Raw genomic sequence first — 15,205 nt, forward strand, 5'->3', positions numbered from 1 at the left:
GCACAATCAGGCTGAAAACGCATTTAAAGCAATAAAAAGTTCATTTTGGCTCTCACACCTAAACTAAACGTTGTAGACTCAAAATGTTTGCTGTATTTCGTGTATTCTCTTATTCTGAAGATGATTCCAGCATTAATTTCATTGTGCTTATGCTCATTTTGAAGATTTTGACATTTTCACCTTAAGTGTAAAATCAGGGGCTGAAAATGCGTTTAAAGAAATAAAAAGTTCATTTTGGCTCTCACACCTAAACTAAACGTTGTAGACTCAAACTTTTTGCTGTATTTAGTGTATTCTAGCATCCTGAAGATGATTCCAGCATTACTTTCATTGTGCTTATGCTCATTTTTAAGATTTTGACATTTTCACCTAAAGTGCACAATCAGGCTGAAAACGCATTTAAAGCCATAAAAAGTTCATTTTGGCTCTCACACCTAAACTAAACATTGTAGACTCAAAATTTTTGCTGTATTTAGTGTATTCTAGCATCCTGAAGATGATTCCAGCATTAATTTCATTGTGCTCATGCTCATTTTTAAGATTTTGACATTTTCACCTAAAGTGCACAATCAGGCTGAAAATGCATTTAAAGCAATAAAAAGTTAATTTTGGCTCTCACACCTAAACTAAACGTTGTAGACTCAAAAATGTTGCTGTATTTAGTGTATTCTAGCATCCTGAAGATGATTCCAGCATTAATTTCATTGTGCTCATGCTCATTTTTAAGATTTTGACATTTTCACCTTAAGTGCACACTCAGGCTGAAAACGCATTTAAAGCAATAAAAAGTTCATTTTGGCTCTCACACCTAAACTAAACGTTGTAGACTCAAAATTTTTGCTGTATTTAGTGTATTCTAGCATCCTGAAGATGATTCCAGCATTAATTTCATTGTGCTTATGCTCATTTTGAAGATTTTGACATTTTCACCTTAAGTGTAAAATCAGGGGCTGAAAATGCGTTTAAAGAAATAAAAAGTTCATTTTGGCTCTCACACCTAAACTAAACGTTCTAGACTCAAAATTGTTGCTGTATTTAGTGTATACTAGCATCCTGAAGATGATTCCAGCATTAATTTCATTGTGCTTATGCTCATTTTGAAGATTTTGACATTTTCACCTTAAGTGTACAATTAGGGGCTGAAAATGCGTTTAAAGCTATAAAAAGTTAATTTTGGCTCTCACACCTAAACTAAACATCGTAGACTCAAAATTTTTGCTGTATTTATTGTATTCTAGCATCCTGAAGATGATTCCAGCATTAATTTCATTGTGCTTATGCTCATTTTTGAAGATTTTGACATTTTCACCTAAAGTGTACAATCAGGGGCTGAAAATGCATTTAAAGCAATAAAAAGTTCATTTTGGCTCTCACACCTAAACTAAACGTTGTAGACTAAATTTTTTTGCTGTATTTAGTGTATTCTAGCATCCTGACGATGATTCCAGCATTAATTTCATCGTCCTTATGCTCATTTTGAGAATTTTGACATTTTCACCTTAAGTGTACAATCAGGGGCTGAAAATGCGTTTAAAGCAATAAAAAGTTCATTTTGGCACTCACACCTAAACTGAATGTTGTAGACTCAAAATTTTTGCTGTATTTAGTGTATTTTAGCATCCTGAAGATGATTCCAGCATTAATTTCATTGTGCTTATGCTCATTTTGAAGATTTTGACATTTTCACCTAAAGTGCACAATCAGGGGCTGAAAACGCGTTTAAAGCAATAAAAAGTTCATTTTGGCTCTCACACCTAAACTAAACGTTGTAGACTCAAAATGTTTGCTGTATTTCGTGTATTCTAGCATCCTGAAGATGATTCCAGCATTAATTTCATTGTGCTTATGCTCAATTTTAAGATTTTGTCATTTTCACCTTAAGTGTACAATCAGGGGCTGAAAACACATTTAAAGCAATAAAAAGTTCATTTTGGCTCTCACACCTAAACTAAACGTTGTAGACTCAAAATTTTGGCTGTATTTAGTGTATTCTAGCATCCTGAAGATGATTCCAGCATTAATTTCATTGTGCTTATGCTCAATTTTAAGATTTTGTCATTTTCACCTTAAGTGTACAATCAGGGGCTGAAAACACATTTAAAGCAATAAAAAGTTCATTTTGGCTCTCACACCTAAACTAAACGTTGTAGACTCAAAATTTTGGCTGTATTTAGTGTATTCTAGCATCCTGAAGATGATTCCAGCATTAATTTCATTGTGCTTATGCTCATTTTGAGAATTTTGAAATTTTCACCTAAAGTGCACAATCAGGCTGAAAACGCATTTAAAACAATAAAAAGTTCATTTTGGCTCTCACACCTAAACTAAACGTTCTAGACTCAAAAATGTTGCTGTATTTTAGTGTATTATAGCACCCTAAAGATGATTCCAGCGTTAATTTCATTGTGCTTATGCTCATTTTGAGAATTTTGACATTTTCACCTTAAGTGTACAATCAGGGGCTGAATATGCATTTAAAGCAATAAAAAGTTCATTTTGGCTCTCACACCTAAACTAAACGTTGTAGACTCAATTTTTTTGCTGTATTTAGTGTATTCTAGCATCCTGAAGATGATTCCAGCATTAATTTCATTGTGCTAATGCTCATTTTGAAGATTTTGACATTTTCACCTTAAGTGTACAATCAGGGGCTGAAAACGCATTTAAAGCAATAAAAAGTTCATTTTGGCTCTCACAACTAAACTAAACGTTGTAGACTCAAAATTTTGGCTGTATTTAGTGTATTCTAGCACCCTGAAGATGATTCCAGCATTAATTTCATTGTGCTCATGCTCATTTTTAAGATTTTGACATTTTCACCTAAAGTGCACAATCAGGCTGAAAACGCATTTAAAGCCATAAAAAGTTCATTTTGGCTCTCACACCTAAACTAAACATTGTAGACTCAAAATGTTTGCTGTATTTTGTGTATTCTAGTATCCTGAAGATGATTCCAGCATTAATTTCATTGTGCTTATGCTCATTTTGAAGATTTTGACATTTTCACCTTATGTGTACAATCAGGGGCTGAAAACGCATTTAAAGCAATAAAAAGTTCATTTTGGCTCTCACACCTAAACTAAACGTTGTAGACTCAAAATGTTTGCTGTATTTAGTGTATTCTAGCATTCTGAAGATGATTCCAGCATTAATTTCACTGTGCTTATGCTCATTTTGAAGATTTTGACATTTTCACCTTAAGTGTAAAATTAGGGGCTGAAAATGCGTTTAAAGAAATAAAAAGTTCATTTTGGCACTCACACCTAAACTAAACGTTGTAGACTCAAAATGTTTGCTCTATTTAGTGTATTCTAACATCCTGAAGATGATTCCAGCATTAATTTCATTGTGCTTATGCTCATTTTGAAGATTTTGACATTTTCACCTAAAGTGTACAATCAGGGGCTGAAAACGCGTTTAAAGCAATAAAAAGTTCATTTTGGCTCTCACACCTAAACTAAACGTTGTAGACTCAAAATGTTTGCTGTTTTTAGTGTATTTTAGCATCCTGAAGATGATTCCAGCATTAATTTCATTGTGCTCATGCTTATTTTTAAGATTTTGACATTTTCACCTAAGTGCACAATCAGGCTGAAAACGCATTTAAAGCCATAAAAAGTTCATTTTGGATCTCACACCTAAACTAAACATTGTAGACTCAAAATTTTTGCTGTATTTAGTGTATTCTAGCATCCTGAAGATGATTCCAGCATTAAGTTCATTGTGCTTAAGCTCATTTTGAAGATTTTGACAATTTCACCTTAAGTGTACAATCAGGGGCTGAAAACGCATTTAAAGAAATAAAAAGTTCATTTTGGCTCTCACACCTAAACTAAACGTTGTAGACTCAAAATTTTGGCTGTATTTAGTGTATTCTAGCATCCTGAAGATGATTCCAGCATTAATTTCATTGTGCTCATGCTCATTTTTAAGATTTTGACATTTTCACCTAAAGTGCACAATCAGGCTGAAAATGCATTTAAAGCAATAAAAAGTTAATTTTGGCTCTCACACCTAAACTAAACGTTGTAGACTCAAAAATGTTGCTGTATTTAGTGTATTCTAGCATCCTGAAGATGATTCCAGCATTAAATTCATTGTTCTCATGCTCATTTTTAAGATTTTGACATTTTCACCTTAAGTGCACACTCAGGCTGAAAACTCATTTAAAGCAATAAAAAGTTCATTTTGGCTCTCACACCTAAACTAAACGTTGTAGACTCAAAATGTTTGCTGTATTTAGTGTATTCTAGCATCCTGAAGATGATTCCAGCATTAAGTTCATTGTGCTTATGCTCATTTTGAAGATTTTGACAATTTCACCTTAAGTGTACAATCAGGGGCTGAAAACGCATTTAAAGAAATTAAAAGTTAATTTTGGCTCTCATACCTAAACTAAACGTTGTAGACTCAAACTTTTTGCTGTATTTAGTGTATACTAGCATCCTGAAGATGATTCCAGCATTAATTTCATTGTGCTTATGCTCATTTTGAAGGTTTTGACATTTTCACCTAAAGTGCACAATCAGGCTGAAAACGCATTTAAAGCAATAAAAAGTTAATTTTGGCTCTCACACCTAAACTAAACGTTGTAGACTCAAAATTGTTGCTGTATTTATTGTATTCTAGCATCCTGAAGATGATTCCAGCATTAATTTTATTGTGCTTATGCTCATTTTTGAAGATTTTGACATTTTCACCTAAAGTGTACAATCAGGGGCTGAAAATGCATTTAAAGCAATAAAAAGTTCATTTTGGCTCTCACACCTAAACTAAACGTTGTAGACTAAATTTTTTTGCTGTATTTAGTGTATTCTAGCATCCTGACGATGATTCCAGCATTAATTTCATTGTGCTTATGCTCATTTTGAAGATTTTGACATTTTCACCTAAAGTGCACAATCAGGGGCTGAAAACACATTTAAAGCAATAAAAAGTTCATTTTGGCTCTCACACCTAAACTAAACGTTGTAGACTCAAAATTTTGGCTGTATTTAGTGTATTCTAGCATCCTGAAGATGATTCCAGCATTAATTTCATTGTGCTTATGCTCATTTTGAGAATTTTGACATTTTCACCTTAAGTGCACAATCAGGCTGAAAACGCATTTAAAACAATAAAAAGTTAATTTTGGCTCTCACACCTAAACTAAACGTTCTAGACTCAAAAATGTTGCTGTATTTTAGTGTATTATAGCACCCTAAAGATGATTCCAGCGTTAATTTCATTGTGCTTATGCTCATTTTGAGAATTTTGACATTTTCACCTTAAGTGTACAATCAGGGGCTGAATATGCATTTAAAGCAATAAAAAGTTCATTTTGGCTCTCACACCTAAACTAAACGTTGTAGTCTCAATTTTTTTGCTGTATTTAGTGTATTCTAGCATCCTGAAGATGATTCCAGCATTAATTTCATTGTGCTAATGCTCATTTTGAAGATTTTGACATTTTCACCTTAAGTGTACAATCAGGGGCTGAAAACGCATTTAAAGCAATAAAAAGTTCATTTTGGCTCTCACACCTAAACTAAACGTTGTAGACTCAAAATTTTGGCTGTATTTAGTGTATTCTAGCACCCTGAAGATGATTCCAGCATTAATTTAATTGTGCTCATGCTCATTTTTAAGATTTTGACATTTTCACCTAAAGTGCACAATCAGGCTGAAAACGCATTTAAAAACATAAAAAGTTCATTTTGGCTCTCACACCTAAACTAAACATTGTAGACTCAAAATTTTTGCTGTATTTAGTGTATTCTAGCATCCTGAAGATGATTCCAGCATTAAGTTCATTGTGCTTATGCTCATTTTGAAGATTTTGACAATTTCACCTTAAGTGTACAATCAGGGGCTGAAAACGCATTTAAAGAAATAAAAAGTTCATTTTGGCTCTCACACCTAAACTAAACGTTGTAGACTCAAAATGTTTGCTGTATTTAGTGTATTATAGCATCCTGAAGATGATTCCAGTATTAATTTCATTGTGCTTATGCTCATTTTGAAGATTTTGACATTTTTACCTAAAGTGTACAATCAGGGGCTGAAAACGCGTTTAAAGCAATAAAAAGTTCATTTTGGCTCTCACACCTAAACTAAACGTTGTAGACTCAAAAATGTTGCTGTATTTTAGTGTATTATAGCACCCTGAAGATGATTCCAGCGTTCATTTCATTGTGCTTATGCTCATTTTGAGAATTTTGACATTTTCACCTTAAGTGTACAATCAGGGGCTGAATATGCATTTAAAGCAATAAAAAGTTCATTTTGGCTCTCACACCTAAACTAAACGTTGTAGACTCAATTTTTTTGCTGTTTTTTAGTGTATTCTAGCATCCTGAAGATGATTCCAGCATTAATTTCATTGTGCTAATGCTCATTTTGAAGATTTTGACATTTTCACCTTAAGTGTACAATCAGGGGCTGAAAACGCATTTAAAGCAATAAAAAGTTCATTTTGGCTCTCACACCTAAACTAAACGTTGTAGACTCAAAATTTTGGCTGTATTTAGTGTATTCTAGCATCCTGAAGATGATTCCAGCATTAATTTCATTGTGCTCATGCTCATTTTTAAGATTTTGACATTTTCACCTAAAGTGCACAATCAGGCTGAAAATGCATTTAAAGCAATAAAAAGTTCATTTTGGCTCTCACACCTAAACTAAACGTTGTAGACTCAAAAATGTTGCTGTATTTAGTGTATTCTAGCATCCTGAAGATGATTCCAGCATTAATTTCATTGTGCTCATGCTCATTTTTAAGATTTTGACATTTTCACCTTAAGTGCACACTCAGGCTGAAAACGCATTTAAAGCAATAAAAAGTTCATTTTGGCTCTCACACCTAAACTAAACGTTGTAGACTCAAAATTTTTGCTGTATTTAGTGTATTCTAGCATCCTGAAGATGATTCCAGCATTAATTTCATTGTGCTTATGCTCATTTTGAAGATTTTGACATTTTCACCTTAAGTGTACAATCAGGAGCTCAAAACGCATTTAAAGCAATAAAAAGTTCATTTTGGCTCTCACACCTAAACTAAACGTTGTAGACTCAAAATTTTTGCTCTATTTAGTGTATTCTAGCATCCTGAAGATGATTCCAGCATTAATTTCATTGTGCTTATGCTCATTTTGAAGGTTTTGACATTTTCACCTAAAGTGCACAATCAGGCTGAAAACGCATTTAAAGCAATAAAAAGTTCATTTTGGCTCTCACACCTAAACTAAACGTTGTAGACTCAAAATGTTTGCTGTATTTCGTGTATTCTCGCATCCTGAAGATGATTCCAGCATTAATTTCATTGTGCTTATTCTCATTTTGAAGATTTTGACATTTTCACCTTAAGTGTAAAATGAGGGGCTGAAAATGCGTTTAAAGAAATAAAAAGTTCATTTTGGCTCTCACACCTAAACTAAACGTTCTAGACTCAAAATTGTTGCTGTATTTAGTGTATACTAGCATCCTGAAGATGATTCCAGCATTAATTTCATTGTGCTTATGCTCATTTTGAAGATTTTGACATTTTCACCTTAAGTGTACAATTAGGGGCTGAAAATGCGTTTAAAGCTATAAAAAGTTAATTTTGGCTCTCACACCTAAACTAAACGTTGTAGACTCAAAATTTTTGCTGTATTTATTGTATTCTAGCATCCTGAAGATGATTCCAGCATTAATTTCATTGTGCTTATGCTCATTTTTGAAGATTTTGACATTTTCACCTAAAGTGTACAATCAGGGGCTGAAAATGCATTTAAAGCAATAAAAAGTTCATTTTGGCTCTCACACCTAAACTAAACGTTGTAGACTAAAAATTTTTGCTGTATTTAGTGTATTCTAGCATCCTTACGATGATTCCAGCATTAATTTCATCGTCCTTATGCTCATTTTGAGAATTTTGACATTTTCACCTTAAGTGTACAATCAGGGGCTGAAAATGCGTTTAAAGCAATAAAAAGTTCATTTTGGCACTCACACCTAAACTGAACGTTGTAGACTCAAAATTTTTGCTGTATTTAGTGTATTTTAGCATCCTGAAGATGATTCCAGCATTAATTTCATTGTGCTTATGCTCATTTTGAAGATTTTGACATTTTCACCTAAAGTGCACAATCAGGGGCTGAAAACGCGTTTAAAGCAATAAAAAGTTCATTTTGGCTCTCACACCTAAACTAAACGTTGTAGACTCAAAATGTTTGCTGTATTTCGTGTATTCTAGCATCCTGAAGATGATTCCAGCATTAATTTCATTGTGCTTATGCTAAATTTTAAGATTTTGACATTTTCACCTTAAGTGTACAATCAGGGGCTGAAAACACATTTAAAGCAATAAAAAGTTCATTTTGGCTCTCACACCTAAACTAAACGTTGTAGACTCAAAATTTTGGCTGTATTTAGTGTATTCTAGCATCCTGAAGATGATTCCAGCATTAATTTCATTGTGCTTATGCTCATTTTGAGAATTTTGAAATTTTCACCTAAAGTGCACAATCAGGCTGAAAACGCATTTAAAACAATAAAAAGTTAATTTTGGCTCTCACACCTAAACTAAACGTTCTAGACTCAAAAATGTTGCTGTATTTTAGTGTATTATAGCACCCTAAAGATGATTCCAGCGTTAATTTCATTGTGCTTATGCTCATTTTGAGAATTTTGACATTTTCACCTAAAGTGCACAATCAGGCTGAAAACGCATTTAAAGCAATAAAAAGTTCATTTTGGCTCTCACACCTAATTTAAACGTTGTAGACTCAAAATGTTTGCTGTATTTCGTGTATTCTCGCATCCTGAAGATGATTCCAGCATTAATTTCATTGTGCTTATGCTCATTTTGAAGATTTTGACATTTTCACCTTAAGTGTAAAATCAGGGGCTGAAAATGCGTTTAAAGAAATAAAAAGTTCATTTTGGCTCTCACACCTAAACTAAACGTTCTAGACTCAAAATTGTTGCTGTATTTAGTGTATACTAGCATCCTGAAGATGATTCCAGCATTAATTTCATTGTGCTTATGCTCATTTTGAAGATTTTGACATTTTCACCTTAAGTGTACAATTAGGGGCTGAAAATGCGTTTAAAGCTATAAAAAGTTAATTTTGGCTCTCACACCTAAACTAAACGTTGTAGACTCAAAATTTTTGCTGTATTTATTGTATTCTAGCATCCTGAAGATGATTCCAGCATTAATTTCATTGTGCTTATGCTCATTTTTGAAGATTTTGACATTTTCACCTAAAGTGTACAATCAGGGGCTGAAAATGCATTTAAAGCAATAAAAAGTTCATTTTGGCTCTCACACCTAAACTAAACGTTGTAGACTAAAAATTTTTGCTGTATTTAGTGTATTCTAGCATCCTGAAGATGATTCCAGCATTAATTTCATTGTGCTTATGCTAAATTTTAAGATTTTGACATTTTCACCTTAAGTGTACAATCAGGGGCTGAAAACACATTTAAAGCAATAAAAAGTTCATTTTGGCTCTCACACCTAAACTAAACGTTGTAGACTCAAAATTTGGGCTGTATTTAGTGTATTCTAGCATCCTGAAGATGATTCCAGCATTAATTTCATTGTGCTTATGCTCATTTTGAGAATTTTGAAATTTTCACCTAAAGTGCACAATCAGGCTGAAAACGCATTTAAAACAATAAAAAGTTAATTTTGGCTCTCACACCTAAACTAAACGTTCTAGACTCAAAAATGTTGCTGTATTTTAGTGTATTATAGCACCCTAAAGATGATTCCAGCGTTAATTTCATTGTGCTTATGCTCATTTTGAGAATTTTGACATTTTCACCTTAAGTGTACAATCAGGGGCTGAATATGCATTTAAAGCAATAAAAAGTTCATTTTGGCTCTCACACCTAAACTAAACGTTGTAGACTCAAATTTTTTGCTGTATTTAGTGTATTCTAGCATCCTGAAGATGATTCCAGCATTAATTTCATTGTGCTAATGCTCATTTTGAAGATTTTGACATTTTCACCTTAAGTGTACAATCAGGGGCTGAAAACGCATTTAAAGCAATAAAAAGTTCATTTTGGCTCTCACACCTAAACTAAACGTTGTAGACTCAAAATTTTGGCTGTATTTAGTGTAATCTAGCACCCTGAAGATGATTCCAGCATTAATATTATTGTGCTCATGCTCATTTTTAAGATTTTGACATTTTCACCTAAAGTGCACAATCAGGCTGAAAACGCATTTAAAGCCATAAAAAGTTCATTTTGGCTCTCACACCTAAACTAAACGTTGTAGACTCAAAATGTTTGCTGTATTTCGTGTATTCTAGCATTCTGAAGATGATTCCAGCATTAATTTCATTGTGCTTATGCTCAATTTTAAGATTTTGTCATTTTCACCTTAAGTGTACAATCAGGGGCTGAAAACACATTTAAAGCAATAAAAAGTTCATTTTGGCTCTCACACCTAAACTAAACGTTGTAGACTCAAAATTTTGGCTGTATTTAGTGTATTCTAGCATCCTGAAGATGATTCCAGCATTAATTTCATTGTGCTCATGCTCATTTTGAGAATTTTGAAATTTTCACCTTAAGTGCACAATCAGGCTGAAAACGCATTTAAAACAATAAAAAGTTAATTTTGGCTCTCACACCTAAACTAAACGTTCTAGACTCAAAAATGTTGCTGTATTTTAGTGTATTATAGCACCCTAAAGATGATTCCAGCGTTAATTTCATTGTGCTTATGCTCATTTTGAGAATTTTGACATTTTCACCTTAAGTGTACAATCAGGGGCTGAATATGCATTTAAAGCAATAAAAAGTTCATTTTGGCTCTCACACCTAAACTAAACGTTGTAGACTCAATTTTTTTGCTGTATTTAGTGTATTCTAGCATCCTGAAGATGATTCCAGCATTAATTTCATTGTGCTAATGCTCATTTTGAAGATTTTGACATTTTCACCTTAAGTGTACAATCAGGGGCTGAAAACGCATTTAAAGCAATAAAAAGTTCATTTTGGCTCTCACACCTAAATTAAACGTTGTAGACTCAAAATTTTGGCTGTATTTAGTGTATTCTAGCACCCTGAAGATGATTCCAGCATTAATTTCATTGTGCTCATGCTCATTTTTAAGATTTTGACATTTTCACCTAAAGTGCACAATCAGGCTGAAAACGCATTTAAAGCCATAAAAAGTTCATTTTGGCTCTCACACCTAAACTAAACATTGTAGACTCAAAATGTTTGCTGTATTTCGTGTATTCTAGTATCCTGAAGATGATTCCAGCATTAATTTCATTGTGCTTATGCTCATTTTGAAGATTTTGACATTTTCACCTTATGTGTACAATCAGGGGCTGAAAACGCATTTAAAGCAATAAAAAGTTCATTTTGGCTCTCACACCTAAACTAAACGTTGTAGACTCAAAATGTTTGCTGTATTTAGTGTATTCTAGCATTCTGAAGATGATTCCAGCATTAATTTCACTGTGCTTATGCTCATTTTGAAGATTTTGACATTTTCACCTTAAGTGTAAAATCAGGGGCTGAAAATGCGTTTAAAGAAATAAAAAGTTCATTTTGGCACTCACACCTAAACTAAACGTTGTAGACTCAAAATGTTTGCTCTATTTAGTGTATTCTAACATCCTGAAGATGATTCCAGCATTAATTTCATTGTGCTTATGCTCATTTTGAAGATTTTGACATTTTCACCTAAAGTGTACAATCAGGGGCTGAAAACGCGTTTAAAGCAATAAAAAGTTCATTTTGGCTCTCACACCTAAACTAAACGTTGTAGACTCAAAATGTTTGCTGATTTTAGTGTATTTTAGCATCCTGAAGATGATTCCAGCATTAATTTCATTGTGCTCATGCTTATTTTTAAGATTTTGACATTTTCACCTAAAGTGCACAATCAGGCTGAAAACGCATTTAAAGCAATAAAAAGTTAATTTTGGCTCTCACACCTAAACTTAACGTTGTAGACTAAAAATTTTTGCTGTATTTAGTGTATTCTAGCATCCTGACGATGATTCCAGCATTAATTTTATCGTCCTTATGCTCATTTTGAGAATTTTGACATTTTCACCTTAAGTGTACAATCAGGGGCTGAAAATGCGTTTAAAGCAATAAAAAGTTCATTTTGGCACTCACACCTAAACTGAACGTTGTAGACTCAAAATTTTTGCTGTATTTAGTGTATTTTAGCATCCTGAAGATGATTCCAGCATTAATTTCATTGTGCTTATGCTCATTTTGAAGATTTTGACATTTTCACCTAAAGTGCACAATCAGGGGCTGAAAACGCGTTTAAAGCAATAAAAAGTTCATTTTGGCTCTCACACCTAAACTAAACGTTGTAGACTCAAAGTTTTTGCTGTATTTATTGTATTCTAGCATCCTGAAGATGATTCCAGCATTAATTTCATTGTGCTTATGCTCATTTTGAAGATTTTGACATTTTCATCTAAAGTGCACAATCAGGGGCTGAAAACGCGTTTAAAGCAATAAAAAGTTCATTTTGGCTCTCACACCTAAACTAAACGTTGTAGACTCAAAATGTTTGCTGTATTTCGTGTATTCTAGCATCCTGAAGATGATTCCAGCATTAATTTCATTGTGCTTATGCTCAATTTTAAGATTTTGACATTTTCACCTTAAGTGTACAATCAGGGGCTGAAAACGCATTTAAAGAAATAAAAAGTTCATTTTGGCTCTCACACCTAAACTAAACGTTGTAGACTCAAAATGTTTGCTGTATTTAGTGTATTATAGCATCCTGAAGATGATTCCAGTATTAATTTCATTGTGCTTATGCTCATTTTGAAGATTTTGACATTTTCACCTAAAGTGTACAATCAGGGGCTGAAAACGCGTTTAAAGCAATAAAAAGTTCATTTTGGCTCTCACACCTAAACTAAACGTTGTAGACTCAAAAATGTTGCTGTATTTTAGTGTATTATAGCACCCTGAAGATGATTCCAGCGTTAATTTCATTGTGCTTATGCTCATTTTGAGAATTTTGACATTTTCACCTTAAGTGTACAATCAGGGGCTGAATATGCATTTAAAGCAATAAAAAGTTCATTTTGGCTCTCACACCTAAACTAAACGTTGTAGACTCAAAAATGTTGCTGTATTTAGTGTATTCTAGCATCCTGAAGATGATTCCAGCATTAATTTCATTGTGCTTATGCTCATTTTGAAGATTTTGACATTTTCACCTTAAGTGTACAATCAGGAGCTCAAAACACATTTAAAGCAATAAAAAGTTCATTTTGGCTCTCACACCTAAACTAAACGTTGTAGACTCAAAATTTTTGCTGTATTTAGTGTATTCTAGCATCCTGAAGATGATTCCAGCATTAATTTCCTTGTGCTTATGCTCATTTTGAAGGTTTTGACATTTTCACCTTAAGTGCACAATCAGGCTGAAAACGCATTTAAAGCAATAAAAAGTTCATTTTGGCTCTCACACCTAAACTAAACGTTGTAGACTCAAAATGTTTGCTGTATTTCGTGTATTCTCTTATTCTGAAGATGATTCCAGCATTAATTTCATTGTGCTTATGCTCATTTTGAAGATTTTGACATTTTCACCTTAAGTGTAAAATCAGGGGCTGAAAATGCGTTTAAAGAAATAAAAAGTTCATTTTGGCTCTCACACCTAAACTAAACGTTGTAGACTCAAACTTTTTGCTGTATTTAGTGTATTCTAGCATCCTGAAGATGATTCCAGCATTAATTTCATTGTGCTTATGCTCATTTTTAAGATTTTGACATTTTCACCTAAAGTGCACAATCAGGCTGAAAACGCATTTAAAGCCATAAAAAGTTCATTTTGGCTCTCACACCTAAACTAAACATTGTAGACTCAAAATTTTTGCTGTATTTAGTGTATTCTAGCATCCTGAAGATGATTCCAGCATTAAGTTCATTGTGCTTATGCTCATTTTGAAGATTTTGACAATTTCACCTTAAGTGTACAATCAGGGGCTGAAAACGCATTTAAAGAAATAAAAAGTTCATTTTGGCTCTCACACCTAAACTAAACGTTGTAGACTCAAAATGTTTGCTGTATTTAGTGTATTATAGCATCCTGAAGATGATTCCAGTATTAATTTCATTGTGCTTATGCTCATTTTGAAGATTTTGACATTTTCACCTAAAGTGTACAATCAGGGGCTGAAAACGCGTTTAAAGCAATAAAAAGTTCATTTTGGCTCTCACACCTAAACTAAACGTTGTAGACTCAAAAATGTTGCTGTATTTTAGTGTATTATAGCACCCTGAAGATGATTCCAGCGTTCATTTCATTGTGCTTATGCTCATTTTGAGAATTTTGACATTTTCACCTTAAGTGTACAATCAGGGGCTGAATATGCATTTAAAGCAATAAAAAGTTCATTTTGGCTCTCACACCTAAACTAAACGTTGTAGACTCAATTTTTTTGCAGTTTTTTAGTTTATTCTAGCATCCTGAAGATGATTCCAGCATTAATTTCATTGTGCTAATGCTCATTTTGAAGATTTTGACATTTTCACCTTAAGTGTACAATCAGGGGCTGAAAACGCATTTAAAGCAATAAAAAGTTCATTTTGGCTCTCACACCTAAACTAAACGTTGTAGACTCAAAATTGTGGCTGTATTTAGTGTATTCTAGCATCCTGAAGATGATTCCAGCATTAATTTCATTGTGCTCATGCTCATTTTTAAGATTTTGACATTTTCACCTTAAGTGCACAATCAGGCTGAAAATGCATTTAAAGCAATAAAAAGTTAATTTTGGCTCTCACACCTAAACTAAACGTTGTAGACTCAAAAATGTTGCTGTATTTAGTGTATTCTAGCATCCTGAAGATGATTCCAGCATTAATTTCATTGTGCTCATGCTCATTTTTAAGATTTTGACATTTTCACCTTAAGTGCACACTCAGGCTGAAAACGCATTTAAAGCAATAAAAAGTTCATTTTGGCTCTCACACCTAAACTAAACGTTGTAGACTCAAAATTTTTGCTGTATTTAGTGTATTCTAGCATCCTGAAGATGATTCCAGCATTAATTTCATTGTGCTTATGCTCATTTTGAAGATTTTGACATTTTCACCTTAAGTGTAAATTCAGGGGCTGAAAATGCGTTTAAAGAAATAAAAAGTTCATTTTGGCTCTCACACCTAAACTAAACGTTCTAGACTCAAAATTGTTGCTGTATTTAGTGTATACTAGCATCCTGAAGAT

This window comes from Vanacampus margaritifer, chromosome 1, assembly GCF_051991255.1.
Source record: "Vanacampus margaritifer isolate UIUO_Vmar chromosome 1, RoL_Vmar_1.0, whole genome shotgun sequence".
Taxonomy (NCBI): Eukaryota; Metazoa; Chordata; class Actinopteri; order Syngnathiformes; family Syngnathidae; genus Vanacampus; species Vanacampus margaritifer.